The sequence below is a fragment of the Neodiprion fabricii genome, chromosome 3 (genome assembly GCF_021155785.1).
Source record: "Neodiprion fabricii isolate iyNeoFabr1 chromosome 3, iyNeoFabr1.1, whole genome shotgun sequence".
NCBI classification, from domain to species: domain Eukaryota; kingdom Metazoa; phylum Arthropoda; class Insecta; order Hymenoptera; family Diprionidae; genus Neodiprion; species Neodiprion fabricii.
Window position 1 is genome coordinate 35,626,819 of NC_060241.1, and position 24,037 is coordinate 35,650,855.

Sequence of the window (24,037 nt, forward strand, 5' to 3'; positions counted from 1 at the left end):
CGTCTGCAGCAGGAACCGCGTTGTAAACTGTATTTGCATAACTGATTTACGTTTTCAGACACGAGTCGTGCCAAATTTCTCACGAAATATCAAAACTCGTGCATTTACGTATACCTGTACGTGTATAATACATATATATATGCGATACATATGTACTCTTTTCATATCTGATCTCTGCATTCTAAATCTGACACATGTACGTATGTACAACGTGTAAAATTCGCCGAAATCTTGCCAAAGGTTCCACGAATATCCTTGAGTCTTTGAAGTTGACGAAAGGAACTTTCCAAGAGGGTGGAGAAAAAAAATACTTTTTACCCTGATATGCGAAACGGGCGTATCGATTCCCCAGATTTCTGTACATCGGGACCTCGTCGCGTATTTCGGAATCCGGGGTAATTCTGCTGGTGCGGTGTCTCGATCGAGAATCGACGAGTAAATCAACTCGGGGACTGTAATATTCCACACGGAGATGACGCGCAAGTGAGGAATAATTTTTAAAAGAAATTGCGAAGCGAGTCTACGCTAACGAGCGTATAAGATGAACCTTGAGTCGCAGCAGGTTGGCGTGAATAAACCCAAGGCCTGGGTCAGCATCAGCAGCAGCAACGGCAGCAGCAGCGGCGACGTAGCGTGTTAATCGAGCATTTGAACGGGCATAAAGCAGCGTAAAACCATGTATTCCTCCCATAAAAATACCACTCTAAGAAAAAAAAACGGCCGCATGACCGCTCTCGGACGTCGGGGATATATTATCTCTGTAATACAGCTCTTAATTCGTTCGTTTCGTGATAAAACATTAGTTTCAAACTTGTCGAGCAGCCCCGGCGGACACCCACAGCGGGAACAAGCTCGGAAATCGGCGTTCAAAATTTATGCCTAAGTACCTAACCATGCGCCGCCGCAAGAAACATGCCTTACGATATTATTGCTATACGCTGCACTATATTACCTTTCCTCGATTCTAAACCTCCGCGTTCCTGCCCTACGCTCGTATCGTTATACCTCTACACGCATCTTCTCGTTTATCGTTTCGATGTCGTTTGAATCGCCCGTGCTGCACGCTCCCTTTTGCTGAAAATAATATAACCTTTCCGCGATTTCGTATTACTTGAATCCGTACAGCCGAGAATCCGAACAACGACGGCGAAACCGATGAATACAGAACCGTCAACATCCTTTTTTTCTGGTAATTTCATCGGTTCACTATTGAATTGCGATTTTTTACACGTTTTCTTCACTTTTAAGCGGATTCTTCTGAATTGCGGTTACGTGCATTAAAATAGGAGTGTAAAACACGAAATAAAAATAAAAAAATGATTCAGTATTTATTCAAAATTGTGACCATTGTATGATTTATAGCGAATGAGACATTATTTTCCATGTTTTAGGGCGATAAGAACGCTTTGAGTGGATGAAGTCTTTCGGATATGGAAATGAAAAAGTTCTCTGTGAATTGCAAAATTATTCAAGTATGTAGGAAAAATGTGATTTTCAAGGGTAGGCACCATCTTCGATTATTTCAACAGGTTAATGGACAAGAAACCAAGTGTATGTAGTCTTTATTCTTCGGATTTCTGGCATTGTTGACACCGCCTAACCGCAAAACAACGAAACGAATATGAGAACCGAAATTTAATTTGCCAAAAAATGGGGACGGGTAAAAATGAAGAAAGATCAAAAAATCCAAGTGCCGATATAATATCGAATTCTTACAGAAGCGGAGACTTAATTTATAGAATTTTGAAACGTTCAAAGTCGAAATATAGAGAAGTAAAAGCATATAAAGGTGAAAACATAGAACACCGAATTCTAGAACCATCATAATCCCTCTCGATAATATAGAATCCTGTGCAGAGATACTCGATTCAGCCGTTCTACGTTTTCACCTTTCAATATTCCGTCCTTCCGTATTTCTACTTTCAATATTTTCAATTTTCTACACTTGTACTTTCCACATGTTTAAATTCTACAAATAAGATTTTCACGTCTATTAAAAATTCGATATTCCGGTTCTTCCAAAAATGATTTTGACAAATCGACAAAGTGACAAAGATAATTACCCAAAAGTTTAACAATGCGCAACCGTCGTTGTCTCCGCCTCCCGTGTACGAAATGTGCGTAAAATCGTAGCACGTAGTTCAGGATATACATATTAATCCACACATGTACGCTCTTACAGGATTCTATCCGTATAGTGGTTTTAGTTTATCATCGGGGAGAGGCTCGCGTCTCTCATTAGTTGGTACGACGCCGCAGGCTGTGCGTGAGTTTAATTTGTGGCGAGTGTGCTCGTGCGTGTGCCCGGTGCGTGTGCGGCGTGGGCGGCACGCACGCTACATTCCAAAGTCCGAGAGGTCGAACCCGGGCGCCCATCGTACCCTGCACCATTGCCCGCCAAACTATCAGATAATGTGAAATACGCGCTTGTATCTTACGCACTCGACAGAATTTTAATTTGAAGAAACAAAAAAATTTTACGCCATTTTTCACGGAACGTACGAAAGCAGCTTGCCGCGGAAAACGAGTTTTTCTCTTTCTTCTTTATTTCTTTTCGCTTATGTCTCCGTCACGTTCCAAGGTACGCGAATTTACATCAATTGACGAACGTTGTTATATTTTTAGCCTGCATGGCAGCCCGGTTGCGATAAAACAGTTCGTGACGAGGCGTCCGCGAGCCGCGACCTGCCACCCTGCAGCATTTTACATACGGGGAGGATCGAGGAGGGCCTGTAAAGACCCCACTGAAAAATTTTCCTCCTATCTCAAACAATGCCAATATGTCGGTTTCGTGGGTCACTGCTCGTTCATGGATCTGGTCTACAGACAAAGACCCGCACACGCACGTGTCACACACGCAGGGCCAAGAAGGGTCTCGGAAATTCGAGGGGCACGCCTATGCGGTGGATACGCAGGGTGAAATTTAGTGGAGAATAGGGCGTATCTCCCCCTCTCCCTCTCTCTCTCTCTCTCCCGACATCGTCCCTCCTTTACTACCGAACTCTTAGCCCAAGGCGAGGTTTACAACCCTCCTTGTGAATCGGGACGTGTGCGCATACATTTTCGAAATTCGCTTCGATCTCGTGTGCAGGGTGTGTGTATAGGTAGGTGGGTATAGGAAGGCGGTAGGTACCCACCACCCTGCACTACGCCGCTTTGGACAAGGCCTACGAGCCGGGTTGGCACAGAAACCGACCCCCTCCCTCCCCTCGGCCTCTTCGCAACTCGCTACTGTAGGTCCCGGATAGCGCCGGATCCCGGTTACAAAGGAGATTAGTAGGTGCAGGGCAACGGTCTATGCGATATCCACCAATCCGTGGCCTTTCGTGCCGTATTGTTGCGAACCGAGACGTCCGTTTGACGCACTCGTCGCTTGTACAACCTTTCGGACAAACTTGATCAAATAATTTATCCCGGTTCGAGATCTTGAGACAAGTTTTCAAAAATGGTCAACTACTTGAACGTTTCGTTGTCCATTTTCGGCACAAGGACTATTTCGAAGGACGACATACGCGCAAGGCACTCGATTTCGAACAAAAATGTAGAATCGAATTGAGAAACGTGTCAATTTCGTTGTAATTTATAGACGAATTGTTCCAGCGGCCGGTAATGCCGAAAATTTTTGCTTTTCACACCGTCCGAGTGAACCGAAGGATGCTTCAACGCTAGAGAGAGCAAAAAGAGGATATGATCGAGAGAGGTGAAGTACGATTAAAGGTTAAGGGGGACGTCGAGGACGCAATGAAACAAATTGAACCAGAATAATATTCACCAGTATTTCATCCTCGTTTTAACCCTTAAACATGGACCGCTCAGCAGGACATCCGGTCCACGCGTCCTCGTGGTCCCTAAACGTCTTCATGAGCGAGTGAGTCGGTTATATCCGAAAGGCGAGAGGGGCGAGGGAGAATAGGCGTCCGGTACACGGTCGGAGATATGCGGTTTTACCAAACGGTTGGCTAATTTATGTGAAGCTTGCGCTAGCCGCGGAGCTTAACCGCACCATCCTGCATCAGCTGGGGGTCCCTCAAGTTTGCGGACCTGCGAAGATCACACGGGACATAAATTGAAAGTAATGGTCAACTCGTTGCTCGACGCGTCTTGTATTGCCAACGCTCGCGCTTTATAATCGCGTGTGCTAAGAATGTTACTCAAACACGCAGGCGAATAATTCCTCGGTACTTCGTGAAGATATCCAGATGCGCCGATGCGTTTCAATTTATATTTTAGTCATTTTTATCCCGTATGGCGATACAGGATAAGCATTGGCTTCGGTCGTTGATGAATTTTCCTAACTTCGATCAACCTCGACATTTTCACATATCTTTTATTCGAAAAAAATAGATCTTTCGAAAAATGTCGATCTGTTCTTCCCGAAAAACTGTCACGATGGTCTCGGCAATAGCTGGACGAAAAGTGTCAAATTTACACGATTAACTTACGTTCAAATGACGAGCGTGAAATAAATTGCAGTGTCCCATTTTTTTCCAACGTATGCTTCGAACGAAAACGATGAAAATTAGAAGAAGTCGAAGTAATCTTGACACATTTTTCTCGACGTTGACAAAAAATGTTACCTACACAGATTGTACTGCAAATTTAAGTCCAAGCTTACGAGCTTGCAGGACAATCTTGCGTAAGATATATAATGGAATATGTCCGCAGGTTAATCTCGTTGCACAAAATTGAATACATGAACTGAAAAACGAGCAACATGCGAGCCCACGTGCATGATGGGAGAGGATCGAGATGAAATCTCGAAATGGAGAGTGGTAAGGAGAGAGAGATATGCGTCGGTGGTGTGGCGTGAGGTGTTGACGATCCTTCGAGACCGCGGGAGGTAGCCACCACCTACTGCGAGCTAAGAACTCTAAATTACGTGTGGACAAGGCTTTTTATGTCTTTATTGGTTATAGATGACGTACCTTAATTCTCAAAGAAAGTTTCACCGAACATTCCGACTACCAGTTAAGCCAACGGTTTTTCAAATCGAGCTTGATCCTCGATTCTTACGGTATATAATGTACGGGAAAAAATTCTTTGTTTTTTGAATTTGTTCCCGAGAATCGAGGAACCGTGATCCCGACACCCTGCTGACGGAGAAAGGCGCTTCGGCGCGGCAGAATTTCGGGGCGAAACGAGGGTTGGTTTGTCTTTCTTGGGAGTGGGAAAACGACGCGACGATAACGCGATATCCTAACGTAGTTGAGTCATTTCCTGGTGACCGCGTAGTGGATCATGCCGGTCCCCGAAGGTCCCACAGGACGATTTTGTCAAAGGATCTCTATTCCGCGAGAAAGTATATTATACTATTTGGCCCGAGGCTAGGCGGGAATTGTGACGGCAGGGGTTCCATACCGCACAGTTTTCGGCTACGAGCGAGTCTTCTCATTTTTCTTGCACTCTCGCTAGCTTTTTTCTTTTCTTCTCACTTCCTCCTCGTTCCTTTTCTATTTCCTCTTCTTCCGGAGTGATCATGATCCTTGCCACTGTGTATTTATCCTTTATGGTTTCGCTTTTTACAGACCGGCCCGTGTATACTCAACAGAATTGAGTACGGGTTTACACTCGCGCGGGGAAAATAGAAAACTAAATATATCCTACGGTCCGAGTTACATTTGCCGAATTGTAAACGGTTTTACTATACTAATTTTGCCATAAAACGCGCGTTACGATGAGAAAGAAACGGTGAGCATCGTTTCGCTCTCGAATGCAACCTCGTCGTTGCAACTGCGCTTGTTATTATCCTATGGAAAATTTTATCACTGTACTTTAGAAATTAAGTGCCAGTTATCGTTGCATGAATTAATTTCGAACGACTTTGGTATTTATTTCTCGTGATTATTTCTCCCGTGAAACTACAGTTCTTCCGAGTGTAGCCATTATTCACGTTTTATAGAAATTCTTCGTCTTTCCGAGCACCGCACAAACCTCGCATCATTTTTGCTCCAACTCCTTTTCTTTTCTTTCTCGATTTTTCATCTTCATCCTCGAGCACACTTCGTCGAGTTTTATACAATACGGTTTATATCGAGGGTTGAAAACATTCAGGTTTTAGATTTGAAATATTGAAAACGTCAGGCCTTTGAAATGATGGGCAGGCTTGCGCTGCAACGGACAGGAAAACTCCACCTCTAACGATCTGTTCCGCGTGTTCCCGGATATTCGCATATTTTTCATCGCGGTTAAAAATCCATGCGGAGTGGAGAGAGACGACGCTGATCGAACCGCACCCGACTGCCCATCATCGGAATACCTTGTTTGTATGTGCAATCGAGCGTGACTCGTGTGACGAATTTCGATGCCGTTGTCCTTAAGCTAAAATTTGGCAAAAAAAAACTGTCATTTTATACGTACTCGACTTGGGAAAACAGCTTTCGAATATTCTGCACGAGTGTGCAAAGAAAATTGCACCTCCCATGCAAGAAATAGAATTTTCAAATTATATTTCGACTCGCCTCACTTTTAAAAATTCAAAAAGTGTTATTATTGTACAAAAAAAAAATAAATAAATAATAATTTTGCAAGTGTCAAGTTGTTGCACCGAATTTATCGGTCGGGATACACACCCCCGATATGGGGGTAGAAAAATGAAGAAAAAATTCGTTACAACAACGATCACGTGACACGGCGTAAGATCGAATATACCTATACAATAGATAAGATGAGAAACGTGATGCGGAGGTAAAAACGAAGCGGCCGATTTGGCACTGAAGGATCTCTCAGCTGTTCGAAAAAATAATAATAACGAGAGGCAAAAACAATGGTTCCAATCACGCTGAGTAACAATGCGAATGGGGAAAGGAGGGAACAAAACGCAATTGCGTCTAAGGGCCCCCCATGACGACGGCGGGTCGCGTTGGCAAGGTTGGTAATTGGACGCGGGAGGCGAGTCCCTACGTGCCAAGTGCCCGACGCCCTTACTTTCTGGATATATACCGTCATTGTTTACACCCCCCGCTTCGAGTCGGGGATGCGGCCGATCTAACGCGGATTTCGCCCGGTTAACCACCTGTGGTTACAAGGCGGAGTTTCGTTTGACTTGATCGGGATCCGCGGGTTTGCTCGACCGCGAAGTGCATCCGAGGATCACCTCGAGACACGTAAGGTTGGTGCATAAGGTAGATACGTGGAGGGCTTGTAAGGTTACCGTGGCGTAGGTATATTCGTTGGAAGAAAAACGGACTTAAAGTCGCCCGATGTAATTTACAATCTCTTAGTCGGTAATAAAGCCGGGGCACTGTCCATAAATTAATCGCATGTTGCTCGCGCCGTTGTGTGGATGCACGTACGTGCACGAGAAGCCTCCACCACCTGCTTACGGAAATCCTCGACTTTGCACGCGTCCGTTATACGGTGTAGATTCGCCTTTGGTAATGCTGAAATATGTACATGTACCCTTACATCGAGTTTATATACGCTCTTAGCGCGCACTTCACGTGCCATTGCGAACGCTCGTAAACGTTCCTTACGTCTGTGTTACCCTCCGCCTTTCTAAAAGACTCACTTTTATTCGCTGATCGCTCGCGTCGTTGGATACTCGATACTATCGACACTCGGTCAAAGTATTTTTTCAATTTTTACAATCAAAATTAAATCCAATCCAACAATTGTTCCGACGGTACGAACGAAGAGGAAATTGGTCAAATTACCTTACACGTGGAACGAAAATGTTTTTCGATATTTCCTTTCTTTCAAAATGTCTGCTGTATCGCAGTACGAAAAGTATCGTTGCGATTTTCACATCATATTTGGGCAGTGACATTATTTTGTAAAAATTGCTACACGATTTTTCAATTATTGTATTCCGAGAAATCATTTCTTCAATGTAATTTAGGTTACGTTAAACGCAACTGTGAACCATTTGACAAAAGTTGGGGACATGAGATTGATGAAAAATTTAATCTTCGAGTTACAGAGGCTTCGATTAGTCACAAAATAGGCTCCCAAAATCGAAACCTAGGCAACAGTTTTTGACCCAAAAAATTTGAGAAAAAGGGAAAGGAACCAAGGCTACGAAATTTTATATACACTGTACTTCTGCGAATTGATTTTTTTCAAAGAGCAAGAATCTTTCGCCGAAAGCCTCGCGCGTGACAAATTTCATATTTACTATTTTTCGCATTTTATTTTTTGTTTCAATTTTCTCAGAGTTAATAAAAGATGTCGCTGAAGATGGAGAAAAACGAAGGAACCTCGCGAAATTGCAACGTATATTACACGTACAGGATTTGCTTCCGTCGAGAGAAAAGTGCGACCTGCATTTTAGTGAGCGGAGGATTCACATGCCTCGTGGAGAACCGAATGTTCTAAAATCCAAAATCTAAGCCACGAATAGAAGCGTGGAGCCTCCGGTCCAGCTAATCTCAGGTATATACTTGAAATTCCAGGCATAACATCACGATCGCAATTCGGCTGGATACGTTTAAGAGCACGCGATCCTGAACGCGGAGCGTAGTACCGAATTGACGCGCTTTCCGACATTCCCGGAGCCCCGGGCACCGTTGACCTTTCAACCTCCGCCTCCGCTTCTCCTTCGTCTCCTTCTTCTGCTCCCTTTCCTTCGTCTCCGCCGTTGCCCCAGAGTCGACGAAAGCGTTGCAATTTCAAAGCGGTCGAAACCCAACGCGACCCACGTATTTAGACGGTTCTTTTTTACGCAAATTCTCTTGAATTATACGGATACATAGTCGCCCGAATACGTCTTGGGAAAACGAAAATTAGCATTCGGAGATTCTTTTGCAAGCCGAAATTCCGATGTATGTTTTCACACTAGGTAATATAGCCAGAAAACGCGCGGAATTCCCCATTGTGATAATTGATTTCAATTTATTCATTAATTTTCATCCAAGTTGGAAGAAAAATCAGATTTCATTTCCCACACTCCGCATATAACACGACGCGAAAATATACTATGCGATTAAAACGAATCCCGGCACACCTCGGCCGCAAAAAAAAAATTCTTTCGGCTGTGGTGAACGCAGCGCAAAAGAACAGGGCGAGCGAAATCTCTCTCCGATTCCCTCGGGCGAATTTCGCGACTTTATCCACTCGGAGAATCTTCAACGCCCAAGAGGAGATAGCCGATGGCGTTACCAGCGGCGCGTCTTTTTTACAGTCCAACTATACGACCCTCGGTCATTTTATTTTATTTCATTTCGTTAGCTTTTTTTCATCGCCGGTATGAATTCCGTCTTATTCGCGTAATCGGATCACCATGGAGCACACGAAGAGTTTTCTCCGGTGGTAATCTTTGCGAATAAGAGGTTAAAAACGTCGACTTGCGAAAACTGCGGCTAGTATACCGGCTAATTAGCGTAACATTACACGTAACTCGTTCGTTGTGAAAAACATGCTAATTTCGTTTTCGAATATTACCTGTACCGTGGTGATCGATCGCATAGTGGAGGGACGTGTATATATTATATCGACGCCGACACAAGGTTCTTGGTCTTTTGCCTGACGGCGAGTAAAAGACTATTTGTACGGTAATTGAAAAAATATAACGAACAACTGCCGCAATTAAAGAATCAAGGGAAAATCCAATTACAGATTAGATATATGTCTTACAGGTTCATTACTTCCCGGGGAAAGAATAAAGGAAGAGATCTTCTCCCCTCTCTCGTCGACCCTATACAAACCACCACCCACCACTAATTAAAATAAAACATTTTTCTTACCCTGCTCGGCGTGGTTTAAAACTTATTCCCTTCTTTTCTTCTTCCATCGGTCGCGCGCTGGTCACGGACTGAAAAAAATAACAAGTATGATGGAAAAAGAAGAAGAGAAAATTATGGAAAAAAAAAAAAAAACTGGCGGGGAGCTCAGAATAAGACGAGATAACCAGCTTTGAAGTGGATAGTATATATACGTACGTATATATCGTACCTATGTATAACAAGTACCTAGCTAAACTCTCCCCGTTCAGACATTAAATAAAAATGTCCCCCACAACTCCATTTTATTTTCCTCTCTCTATCTCATTTTTTGTTTTCACCTTCTACCTGTATTTATTTCTTTTTCGTCAACTCTTGTAATTAATTCACAAGTATAAACTTTTTATTTATCCTCATTTTACAGCTTTTATCCCCAGCAAAACTACGTTAACCTCCCTGGTTACAATATTAAGAAAGAAAAAACGTCAAGTGCACCGCGCGGATACTTTAAATTGAGCTTCCCTGACACGGTACGTAACTTTTATGTTGTTTAAAAGACAAATTCAACGCTCGATATTTTCACATATACGTCAGACGTGCAAGTGTCGAAGAATGAATAAGACCGCGATATGAATAAAATGAAAATAAATAAAAATCAGAATCGAAACTATACGTAAATCTTAATTTCACCGTGCCATATGTGGCAACTCGCGTTCACTATTTTTACGCTTTATTACAGTGATTTACTATGGTTACGCGGGGTATAGCTTATACGCGATCGGAGAGGGTCTCACCTTGCCTTCCGGGCAAACTTGTAAAAAATACATGGGGTGCACCAGCATCAGGCTCTCAGCTTGGGGATCTCCTGCCTGCCTGCCTGCCGCCCCAATCTCGGCGCATGAGACGTATTCGATTTCAAAAACATTCACCATTCCGGTCCGTTCGCTCCGTATTTATATGTATATGAATACTGTACGTGTCTCTCCCCGGAAATTTTACTTGCAAAGGATCAATTCAAGATTTCGAGAATCAAATACTATATCGACATAAAACATACATTACGGGGAACCGGAACGATTTTATTCCGATTTTGTGTAACGTTATATATCTATAAAAGAACTTTTCAAGTATTCCCCATCACTTCTGCAGCTGTATCACGTATGATATTTCTATTTCTTTTCCTACTTCGCGTTCGACTCGACGATCTCGGGATATGATTTTAGTGATGAAATTGATTACCGCAGGAATATATCCTTCAGCTCATTAATAGCAAGTTCGGATTCGGAGTGCTATTCCGTACGATATCTCAAGAGATGTAACAGAATCTTTGGAAACTTGGAAGACGACGAAGAGAAGGAGGACATGCCCCCCTCATGCGGTGTAAGTAGCTACGAGCTAGAATTTGCGATAATTTTGGCAGATAGTGGATGCCTGCACGTATATATGTATACATATATACATATACATAATATAACTAGGCAGTGTAAGGTAGAGTTTGAGCCGGTGTATAATAATCACCGACATCTTGTGAATATTCATGCGCGCGGAGAGCCGAAAATGATCTGTGGTTCTCTAAAGTATTAACATACTTGAATACTATTACTCCGGTGGCTATGTACGGTACGTATACATGCATACATCCATAGATACACCGACGGGTACGTATATATACAATCCCGAGCCTCGGAGGCGCCGCACTGTATTCACGTCTCTAGACGACGGCGTCATCCTCGCACAAACAGGCGGATAGGAGCCCTGCCACGGCCGAAGGAATCGGTAACGAACGCGTCATTTTTCACGCAATCAATGAATCCGTTCCTAAGATAACTTATTGAAAACCAAACGAAACAAATATCAGCGCATATATCACGGGGGGATTTTTAATGCCCCGCCTTGCCAGCATGGCATAACGACCATGTTAATCACCACAGAGGCCAGACCGGCCCATCTCCTAATGAGCTCGGTGCAAAGCAAACACGTCTATAGGTATACGGGTACTCGGTCATATGTTCGTGTGCACACACGCCTTTACACGCCGGCATGTACGTACGTATGTGCAGCTCACGCATGTTGCCGCGTATTAATACCTGTACAAACATCTGCGTTTACACCACCAGTGCGATATAGACTCGCTGGCTGTGCCGATACCATCCATGGTCATGCCCTCCTAGCACTGTGGCGAGGATGAAGAGAACTTGGAGCGAAAGGATCGACTCGGAGAGTAATTTTGAATAAGAGAGAAATACACGCGGGATGAGAACACAAGGCGGAATGAGAGAAATATGCTTACGGTATTTACGACTGTGACCTCCTGCACTTGCGACGATCATCAACCCTTTGCATCCTCGACGCCCGTTAGTGTTATATAAGCATAGAGATTCCCGAGCCGACGCGCGAAACGACGTGACTGTTGGAATTGCCGTTTATGCTGTTGCAGTAAAGACGAGGGAGCGCGATAATTGTAAGGAAAAATCGCGGCGCGTTATGGTGGTGCAATTTTGCAACTTACATCTTTCAGGGCCTCGTCAAGCGGTTATTGCTATGCATTTTTTGTAGTTTCCAATGAGGTATTATCGCAGTGGAAAGGCTAGAGTGATAAGAACGTTCCTTAAACGATCTTGAATCCATTGGCGAAACTATATACTAAACTCGCATTGGAAAGTATTGAATGGAAAAATAATTAAATTGCGAGTCAATAAAATCACGATCTATCGATCAACCTCACGTGAGTTCAAAATCTGCGAAACACGTTTGGAATGCTTCAACGAAGCCAATCCAAGTCAGTATATCAAAACTCACGGATTTCCGTGTTGAAAAATGTACCAAGTAGGAAAAACTTTTCCGCATACGACTGCTTCGCGGCAAAATCCTGATGGTTGCAGACGTGCTAAGTCTACGCTTGTAGTGCTACAGCCAACGAGGCCTACACCAGAGCATGGATCCACTAAGCAAGGCCCCGAAGTAATTAGCTGGTTATTAACTCGTCGAGTTTGACCGTGGCAGGATGAGATAGGGCATAGGTCGCAAAGCGATACGTCAACCTGTAGGATAGTCGGAAAGTCGAGAATTGACGGAAGTTTAGCATACGTTGACTTACTTGAACCAATTTGTTGGTGGGAGTTAACCACCGTGCATAATATACGTAATAATTATACTCGGCAGGACGAACGAGGCGTGGAGACGAGATGTGTATACCTAGTTTTGAGAAGGACCGGAGGAGACCTTCGGCGACTACGACGAAGATTGATGCTCGCTCAGGAATGAGACTACAAGGACGTCGTTCAGCTTCGAACATCCACGCATGGATTCTACGCTCGCTATGAACATTGTTATGCCGAATTCCATGGTGGTTCACACTGTTTGTAACGTCGAATTTAGCCTCTCTTCCTGTTGATCTCCGTCAATCAACACTGAGCGAAGTAAACCGTTACAGGGACACGTAGATTCCAACGTAACTGTTCAATCCGACGGTGAGTATCCGCCACTGTAAACGAAGAGCAGGATCAATTCCGAACGAATCTCAGCAACGAATGACAATCGTATTTCGTGTGTACCTACGTCTAACACGATTGCAGAGTTAGTCAAGGACTGGGACTGGAAAAAGCAGCAAGCAAGCTTTCGACAGCTGGTTCGAATCTCAGACCCGGGGCCGTCAGCAAGTAGCTCGTCAACGAGGAGCACCCCAGCATTCGAGCGAGTAGTGAAACCCCAACTCTTCTCGACGGATTTTTAGCCTCTGGGCAAAAGTCCGATGGAAAAGTTGCACTTGGGAGTGCTTCGCCCTGTTTTTTGGCCTGGATATAAACCCGTTGTATCTCCGAAAATTTTAAAACCATTCCAACGGTCGTTCTTTCGCTAGTTACTCTCTTACTCTCTTTCTCCGGGTTCGCAACGCCGATAAATCGAAGGCAAAGAAAGGCGATTCGAAAGTTCAAGAAACGGTCGATGTGGCACGACGTCAACTTCCCTCAAAGTCGAAACTCCGCACTATTATCTTGCAACGCTTAAATATAGGTACATACGTAGGTATAAAGCCATCCGCGCTATTGCTTTGAGACCGCGGTGCAATTTATTCTGTAACTTCGTGATTATAACACAAAGGCTCTGGCAATCGCGTCTGTTTATGAGAGATCCATTACCGGAGTTAAGCTTGATCCTGACTCCGGGAGCCCGGAGTCTGCGCCGATTCTACGGTCTACCCAGGGCTCGGTACTGACTCCGGTGGTGCTTGGGAAAGTCCCGAACGTGCAACAACTTTGGCTTTGCTTGGTGAAGCGAACGCAGCCTCGCGAAAGGACCATGAGCGCACTGAGCAGAGTTTAGTAATCACACGGGTCGCTGCACCACAAAGCAAGACGCGACGGGCTGCGTATATATACGTTTACAAGTTCGTGTGTTGGTACGGGTGAGCAGCAGAAACCACCAGAGGACGAGCGGCAGGCAGCATAAGCGCGATCTTCAAACCCTGTGAGATGTTATTATTACCCTCAGATTCCAAGATCAAGAAACTTGGATTAATAAGATGGAGACCGCGCCTCTCGCGTGGGCCGTCCGACATTCAACGTCGTCTTTCCATTGGTCCTCTTAATCGTGCCTGCAGAACCAAGTTTGTCAGCGTTTCACGAACCTGTGATCTTTTATATTCGCACACTACGCGTAAAGGTGGAGTATGTACTTGAACTTTGCGCAGGTGATTTGCGTGATTGATCACTACTTATACACCGCTCGATATGTGGACTGCTTTCGCATTCACCGGCTTTGATCTGGCGCAGGGTACAATTGCAATCATCGTGCGACGTCTCGTCACATTTCCGACAGTCGGAAAAAACATCGCCAGCTAGCGTTTCGTATTGGAAGAATTGGTAACGGGTCGATACCGTAAACTAGTACGTTTTGACTCCCCGTGCCTTGAGACCATTGTACTTTTATAAAACGCATCAAGCCGGGTCGTAATGCTGATAATGTCGGTCACAATTGAGGCCCTTTGATTTAGACCACAGTCTCAGGTCGACCCTCGTGAAATCCACATTGTATGAATTCACCGTGAAACAATCAGACATTGGCCCCTTTGTAACCGAGCTACAAATGACGTGAGTAAATGTATACTTACATAGGCGCGTGTACGCTGGGACAACTGGATCCTCGGCAGAGAACGTATGAAAACGGTAAGTGGGAAGGACATCCTGACTGATTGTGGTCGCAGCAATCTTGACGTTCAGCGAAAACTTCGCTGGTACCCCTAGAGGTCGCCGTTTCTTTCTCCGTTACACGATACCCTCGTGGCCTTCGGAGCTTCAACAAAATTCAGAGCGTAAGACGGTGAGTATCGATGTTTGGTCGAGGAAGGAGAATTATTTAAAAGACATGAACGATTTAAGGGAAAAGAAGGTTTCTCGTGGGTAATTTGATATCCCAGTTACACAGTCAGGCCCGAGTCCACCTGCTGGTATGTTTTGCATAAAGTATACAGGCGTTCCCACCCATGCACACCTCACATCTACAGAGTATGAATGCGGATACGTTGAACGTATAGAGTATTATATCCTTTTGACGGTCTGGTAATGAGTCATTAACATAAATCACAAACAGATACATAACGCTGGCGCTTGGTATTCGAAACAAGGTAATTCAGAGCAAGCGGGCAGGCTGCCAGGGAAGCATGGAGGCAGGCAACAGCTGCCCTGGGCAAAGCTTTGCCTTTGTACCGAGACTCGGCAGAGTCCGATGCAGTGACATTATACGTCGTTATACGAACGTGGTACGTACGCGAACCTGGGTAAGTTTCAACGCATGCAACGTGTACAACGTGACAAGACAAAGCTGACCACTGGACTGAACCCCAGCAAAGAATTCGAGAATTCAAGTAGCAGTTTCGAGTCGCGCATGACCAAAGAAGACGATAAAACTGATGGAAGAAAATTCTAGGTCCGAAGAATCAGGTGCAGGTTGTGGAGTCCGACATTTAGCTGGTTCGTATAGTCCAGCTCGGTGAACCGCCGGTTGCCGGTCCACCCTCGCATCCAACAATCTCTGCCGCGTCGTTCAAAACCTAGAATTTTATACGCAATAGATCTATAGAGTCTAGTCGCTAACGTTTAGCGATAATTCTAGGGTTCCTCGTCGGATGCTGGGACCCTTGGGGGGTTCCTGGGTGACTTATGTCCAGGCCCTCGGGCCCCATACGATGCACTCAACGAAATGATCATTATTATTACGTATAGCAGACCGCAACAGCTGATGACGAATCTATGCGCACATGTATGGGACCATGTTGGGTGAAATGCCCACGTGTCTGAACACCGGAGCCACGGCGCACCTTACACATGGCCGGTTTTATTCCAGGGCGTTCGAAACATCCGACGTTTCGGGATAATCACTGTCATCGACACCCAAAAACACACCTCTCGTTCTCTCCCTCGTTTTCTCGATCTCGGTACCGAGATTCCTGGCATTCGTTGGCTGCCGAAAAGTCAATCGGGGAGGAAGTGGGGACGTTGGAAAAACGCTCATTGCACTCGGAAGGCAGGATTCTATCGTTAATTAGGTGAGCTCGTTAATGCTTCGGCTTTTACAGCCATTTCGGAGTTACGTAATTGGGCAACGAGAGTCTTAGAGGGGAATCGGAGCCTCGGGGTGATCAGACCTCACGAATGACAGTACGTTGAAAAGGTTAATGCCTCCGGTACCGATAATTAACCTGTTACAATAATCGACAACCCAGGGGACGACGGGTACGCAAGTAAGTGGAAATATGTACGAAATAACGAGTCGCGAGTCATCCTCGGTCGTCATTCGACGCGATCATTCATCTCCACTCGATACCGGGCTCGATACCGTCGAAGAGATACGCGTCGGAGCGTGTACCCGGATTTATAAAATTGTAATGAGAGTTGGTATATACCAATCAACAGGCAAACCCTCTGCACGAGTAGCGTCTACTTAGAGTAACCAAGTATTACAGGCGATAGGCACTCCGGCGGGCAGATAATACCCGTAGGTGCACGACGTATAATTCCCGTGTATAAGCTACCAGCCTTGAACAACTGCTTGTAATTTCAAATCACTTCGAGGTATGCGGAGCTAATTGGAAATACTAAGTCATTTGGTGTGTACAACTACTTTCCCTAATTGAATCGTCCCGCAGCTTCTCGAGAGCAGCTCGTCCGGAGGTTTTGCTCGGAGCCTAAACGCGGAGTCGCGTTCGTTGGACATCTAATGAAATGACAGCGAGCTATAAATCCCCCTGTGCGCTTGATCGCCGACCTGGCCGTTGACAACGGGGTTTGAGGGTGGCAGGGGTTTGGCGAAGGTGGGACAGGTGCAAGTGACGCCTTTGATCTCCGATGAGATGACGCTTGCGGCCGGCGTTGGCGGGACGAGTAATTATCGAAACATGGAAATTTCGAACGATTGTTACATCGCGCGGTGGTTAAAAGTTAATTGAAAAACAAAAAGAACTATCCCATTGATCAAAGAGGATTCCACGCATTTTTCTACTCCTCCTACCGCACAACCGCTAGTTGCGTATAGACGAGAGGCTGCGGCCATGATGACGTGACGGACAAACCCGGGACGCGGATGAACCCACAAAAAATTCCCAATGGGTTCGGAATCGCGTGCTAGCTGTTGACGACAAATTGAGGGTTAAAATACAGTCGGTAAATAGTCGGACGGACAGAGCGAAGGGTGATTTCTATCTAGGCGGTCAGGGATTATGACCCTAATTTGAACTAGGTATCTCTCTATGTACCGATGCGCGCTAGGGCGAACGAATCAACGAATTAATCTATGCATTGTGTGAGAGACGGATTTATACTTTCGATGTGGATAACAGACCTATATAGTCAAATGGCGGGCTCAAAGAGCCAGGGCTAAGTGACATGTGCCGATTCGTTCGACAATGAGATGAATCGTGAAGCGATGAGCGGAATTTTTCTTTTACAACGATGAGGTGAGCTGCGCAATTCTCTTATCTTTTTTTCTCAAATTGAAGAACATCGTCGGACAAACGACGCGTGTATACGTGCTATAAATCATTCTCACTCTCGTATCTTTTTGGACGCCGATAAATCAAGCCTCGTAGACGTCTTAAACTCCTTTTAATTTTCCTGACGCAGTTTCGGAGCGATTTCAAGCGGTTTCTATACTCCAAAACCCTTCTTTTCGTCTTTCTTTTACCGCTCTCTTCTCTTCTTCTCGCTTTGAGCTCGGAGAGATTCCTAAATTGCCGCGCGATATTTCATCGTTGGAGGAAAATAATTTCATAATTTTGTTTTATGCCCATATACCTCTATATATATATATATATATATATATATATATATGTGTGTGTGTGTATATACACATTCAGAATGCTCCGTCGACCATCACGGACAATTATCCTTGATTGATTGACGTAAGAGATCCCCAAATTCCAGCTGCGTATCCTCCTCGTAAACTCCTTCAACGCTACACTTAATACACGTAAATGTAATACAGTATCCCTGCACATGTGAATAGTTCGAAGATGAAATTTTCTTTCTCTTTCGCATTCTCCCACACCTCAAACCTATTATAGTTCCCGATCAGCGATCGAACCTCTCACATAACTCTACATTTCGGTAAAAAGAAATACGGGTTCGTTATTTTGTCACCCAATAATAGATATGAGATACCGCCTGAAAAATGGTTTATCCCCTAATATCAACTCAAATCATTCTAACAACAATTGACAGAGTATATCAAAAATTCGACGGGTAAAAATTGATGCAGTTTCAAAATGCATTAAGTAGATCAAAAAATTCTCTAAAAAAGTTTACTTCATTACATTGCTCAATATGTAAAATAGGTAATTAGTCTATCCCGACGGCTCTCGACTCCAGATTGACAAGAGTTCAACCATAAACAGGATGCAAAAACTCTACGTGTAAAACATGATAATACTGACTGTTTTTAAACACTAGACGCGTCGTATTATGTAACCGCATGCAAACCGTTCGTCATAATTCACTAGCGAACGTACATTCATGTCGTAACTGATATCAATAAAATGATGATAAATTAGTACTTGAGGACGGTGAAAGGTGTTCCATACGAGTCGGAGAGTCGTGAACAACCGCATTCGTAACAGGCCGAGTACGCTCTTTACATCTGCACATTCTTTATAACTGTGTAAGACGCGTGTCAAGGCGCGGAGAGACGTGAGAGAAGAGACGAAAAGAGGACCAGATCATACGACTCCGACCTACAAACCTAAACGTTCCAAGTGCTCGGGCAAGAATGTGTAATTAGGGGGCATAAAAATAACCACCGCCTACTCAGGGCACTTGCTGTTGTGTTCCAAGCGGGCACATCGAAATGCCTGGGTCATCGCACCCGCAACTTTGGTTCCCATCAATCTCTTCCGAGGTCTCGTCGGCTTTGGGTGCTTTTTTCCATGGACCGATTATACGAAACACGAAGAACACTTTGTTTTCAACGTTGTAAAAATATAATTGTTGGGTGGGTGGTTAGCCCGTGCTATATAGTTGCGGTTCGTGTAGAAGGCTGCGGGACCCAAAAGAACCTAAAACGAGCCGGAGAAAAGGAGCCGAGGTAGAATGATTCCCGGAATGGAAGAGTTCGCGGCTAGCGCCGCTGCACCGGGGTTCAGGATTTCGTATTCGCGTGAAACCCAGCGTTTCGTTGCTACTGGCTGCTCATTCCCAGTTCCATAGTTCCACGATATTCGTGCACACACTAGCGTGTCGGTACGTGCAAGAGCTGATTGCAGACATGTGGGTAAACACGACCTGATCCAATAACTGGCGAATTAAAGTAGAACTCTTTCCAGCAATAATTCTTTCCAGACGCACTGGGCCCAGCTCCCTAAGGACAACGGCGACGTGTGGCTGTCAATAACAAAGACTCGACGCGGAGACCCTCGGCCCGAGAAGAGGTCTGATCCTGTTAACAGGATCATCCCGGTGCCACTAATATGCCGGTCGTGAGAAAGATCACAAACAGTGGTAAAGAGAATTGCTACGACCTGCAGCGAGGACGAACGTAACGCGAGAAAAGTTTCGCTCTCTCTCTCTCTCTGTAAAGGTATATAGACGTATAGTGCACTTGAGCTAGTCGAAAGTCGTTGTAATATTGTTAATTACTGGGATCTCATAAATAAATAGAACAGTTGGCATTTATATTTCCGCGGCATAGTTGTACAAGTGGTTTCAATTACGACTGCACCTAAACCGATTAACCGAAATATGGATTTTGCTGGATCATCGAGACTTTGGACATCAATGTTAATTACAGTTAACGCAATATTATAGAGAAATAAGAATCCCTATGATGGAGAGAATCTCCACAGAAAATTGCACAGGGCATAAGATTGAAAATTTGATGTAGTTAAAGTGGTGATCATTTTGATTTTAACATCCAGTGATGTCGGGAAGATCGCGGGCGAAAGGTTGACGGGAAATCGCAATGACATACGTATATACTAGAATTCGAAACGGCCCGTCACAATATTTGCATACGGGTATTATTTATGGAGGTTCCCAAGGGAAGGGCTGTTATGTCATGGTTATCCCGGAGGACTCTGGACGATCAAATCGCATTACGTGGCGTTGCCCGATTAGCTATGCGCGTGCAAACTAAATTAACGTTGTCGCATCTTGACGGTTAGCGGTGAGTCAGTAATCGGGATGAGAAACTTATACAATAAGCGGGGTGAAACGGCTCTAAAAGAAATGATCTTCCGTCCACCTTCTCCGTCTTCTTACTTCCATCCTTACAGCAAAGCAAAGGAAGTAATTTCAGTTTCCGAGAAGCTTCAACCGCAACGTCGCGAAACCTTCGTCCACGCTGGTTAGAGCGAGTATTGCCGTCTTTGCCGCTTGACTTAACCTCATTTCCCGGATTTTTCTTACGTCTTTATTCCCTGTCTGCTCCTCCGGCCGCCTACTGTAGGTACGCTTTCTGAAGAACCTCAAATTACAGTAATTCCTCTTGCGTGTAATTTCACCAAGTAAAATCTTTGTTTTCTTTGTTTCCAGAGGGCGAAGGTACCGAATAGACCGTTGTCTATACTACTGCGCTGGTACCTCCAGATCACCATTGCAGGTAATTCGTCAGAGGATTTAAAGCTCTTGTAAAAGCCACCCCGTCCTCAATGAGTTGGTGTTTAAATTTCTGATTTTATGTAATGCAAAATTCAAAATCTCGCTCCAGACATGTGATTTTCGTAAAAACGGAAACCGCCTTCATCCTAGTAAATTTGTAATCCTAATGGCGGATATCTTTCGTGATGGATTCAGACATCTTAAGCCTGACTTACAGATGCGAAGCGATCTACGTAACAATTTTCAACGTTCGTTAGAAAGTCTTCGTAACGAGTTGATTTTTTCTTATTTTTTTGCTACCTCTGCAAGGGCTCATTTGCAGAGAGTCTTTTCACACTCCGTGTAATTCCGGAATCCTGGGAAAGGTGCAGTAACGCCTCCGAGCAAAACCACAAACGACAAATTGTATTTGTTTCTTGGTGAATCTTTTTCCTTACAGCTCGTAAGCGTTATTTTTTTATTTGTTCTTTTCCTCTCTTTCACAGCGAACACCTCAGCCGCACGGTGTTTACGACGTCTTCGAACATTTTCAAATAGCTGTACCAAGAACCGAGAGCTGAACGCTACCGTCATGGAGGCTGAATTTTCATAGAACATCTATAACTCTTCTTCACGGAAGCGAATAATCCTACGGTACGTAGGCAAACAAGACGTCAGTGGTCCTCGTGCTGCTTCGACTTCAACCCTCCTCGTTCATCCTCCTCACTCACACAACCCTCTTCATTCATGTTCGTAGGGCTTCCTTCCCCTTAACTTGGGAGGCGCTTTCGACGGCAGACTAATGATTTGCAAACATCACCCCTTAGCTTGGCTCGTTTCGCTCATTACGAAGTTTTTGCTGGGCGCGTTAGGCGCAAGCGAGGCGCAGACATCTTGAGGAAGCTTGAGAGGGGTTGGTAGCTTTCGTTCAACTTTTTAGGTTCACTTTATACCCACACCTTGGTCGCTTTACGCGAAATATTACCAAATGCACTGTATGGCTGTGACCAATTTTCATGCTTCCATCGTTATGACACATGCCAACCATCGTTTTATTTCAATTTTTTCCCCGTCTTTTTCACCATATTCGCATTTACAAACGAAAGAAAACTCACTAGAAAATACAAATCACAATCTTGACAGTTAAACCCGTCTCGAAAATTGTCATATTCTTACGTAAAGTCCATGTGTAAGCTTCAAGATTGTTTTTTAATTATTTATCATACAAATTAGATCATAATAAACCAGCATGGATATTCTATACTTTAGCGTAACCGCATTGGAGAGAGAAACTACACTTGAAATGTTCTGGAGCTTAAATTTTTATAAAGAAAAAATCTAACTAAGGCGGCATAGAATAAGTAGCTATGTATTCCAGTGGTTAGTCCAAAAGCAAAGATTCGCCGTCATTTCTACAGAGAATTTGCGTGACGAGCTTAGCCAAAAAACCAAGCCCGCGGAATAATTTTTACTCGCGTATCTGCAGCAAGTTATTCATCACATACCAACAATTCATCGATTGTTGCATAGCGAATCATATACTTTTTTGTGCGTCTTTATTCCACTTAATTAATAACCTCAGAAAAATTTTACGAGTGAATTTTGCAAATTAAAATTGTGTCGGTGCTAACGCACGAGGTTGAAGTCAATAAGGCTAATGTAATGGAAAATGTAAGAAAAATATCACTTTTTTTTGCTTTTTTTGAATTACTGTAAACGAATTAAATTTCCAAAATATGTTTGTATTTTCTTGAATTATATCAATAGTTTACTAAATTTCCAACAAATCTCAAGTTGCGAAATAAAAATACTTCGCAAAAATGAATCGTTAAATTTAGGGTTCTTGGAAAACTCGCAGAATTCGCAGTAACCTTAACTGTGCAACCCGTCCGATTGCATCTGAGCGCTGTTAATAACTGTCAGTGATGGTCAGTGATCTCAAGTGTGAAACTATGGTGTTCATTCATTTACATAGATTTGAATCGCCTTAGCAACACCGGGTATGAGAAGAAACAAACCAGTGATGACGGTGTTGTCATCTGTTTAACCATCATTGACAGATGATATTATCAGTAGTCGGTAAAATAGGACATCACTGTAGCGATGCATGCTACACTCCCAATAAATCAGGCAGTACGTAAGGTAGCAAATCGTTTTACCAATACGCTATGTTTACTGATTGTGAGTGAAACTATGTTAGTAAAACGCTAAGAGCGGTCTGTCAATTAAATTGCCTGTTATTAGGCACGGTCTGTAACAAATTTGCGTGTCCCGATATTACATTTTTTTTCCCGCACACAAATAACTTAATTGTTCGATAAACGAAACAGCATCAGCGCAACGCACTATTTTACAGGTACAGGACGCAGTCATGATTAAATTAGAAGAATCTTAAAGCGACTTACCTATCACACCATCGGCAGAATGTCCGCGACCGATGATACCTAAAATTTTCGTAGTTCGAGTTGATTGTACCGTCAAGCTTCTTTCACTCTTCTTGACGTTTGGAATAATTGAAATCTCAATCGACGTCAGACATTTTTTCTAAGCCTCCAAAAACGAAGCATTTACACTGTTTTACTGCAGCAAATGAAAATTACAACAAGTTAAATAACACGCACTTGAAAAAACTTCACATCGCTCAATTAAAAATTGTTAAGATCAGGAGAAACATATGTATTATTTCGCGGTACGCGGTTAAAAGTAAATGATGCATGCAAGCGGCAACGAAATCACGAAAGTAACGTGTTGAGATGTCGTATAAATGCACAAGATCCTGCATCATCGCGATGTTTCTGAGAGTAAGAATATTCGCTATGTTTACACTTGAAGCCGTCTAAAGCAACGGAGCGAATCGTCCCTTGCCTGTCGCGACCGTGGCTCGTAAGAGAATAAACATAGCTCCGTCCGAATCCGAAAACCAGAAACTGTTCGTCGTATCTTACTGTTTACAAAGTGTTCTTCATGCGAGTACCGCCCTTATTTGATAATTATGATACCGTTGTCTTTGTAGCAATCTAGACCGGTAATCGTTACTCGTATAAGTAACCTCACTCGATTCTTCGTGTGGAGATATGATCAGATATATTGTGTACAAGATGTTTGACGTACTTCTCATACTATTTACCAAGTTATTCGGAAATAATTTCGACCGTCGAACGGGTTCGAAAAAGATTATCGAATAATTAGCATTCTGGTCGTATGATTACGTGATTACATGCGACATGGCGGAGCATTAATCGCAATGCTCGGAAGTCGTCGTGCATTTTGTATTTCGAATGTAAATAAAACGTACGTACAATGCACAGATTCTGAAAT

The 24,037-nt window shown here is 43.9% G+C and overlaps 1 protein-coding gene and 1 long non-coding RNA gene across 2 annotated transcripts in view; one reads left to right on the plus strand and one right to left on the minus strand.

Moving 5' to 3' along the window:
• Positions 1-23,712, minus strand: part of LOC124177455 (transcription factor AP-2-epsilon) — a 205,486-nt gene extending 181,774 nt beyond the window's left edge. Inside the window, exons 1-3 of the mRNA XM_046559824.1 lie at positions 23,125-23,712; positions 14,767-14,948; positions 9,681-9,748 (exon numbers count right to left, since the gene is read on the minus strand). The gene's annotated coding sequence lies outside the window, so the exon portion shown is untranslated. The remainder of the gene's footprint in view (positions 1-9,680; positions 9,749-14,766; positions 14,949-23,124) is intronic.
• Positions 9,787-10,685, plus strand: LOC124177469. The gene is made up of 3 exons (XR_006869619.1): positions 9,787-9,871; positions 10,081-10,186; positions 10,396-10,685. It is a non-coding gene; the product is annotated as an uncharacterized LOC124177469 (long non-coding RNA).
• Positions 23,713-24,037: the final 325 nt, after the last annotated feature.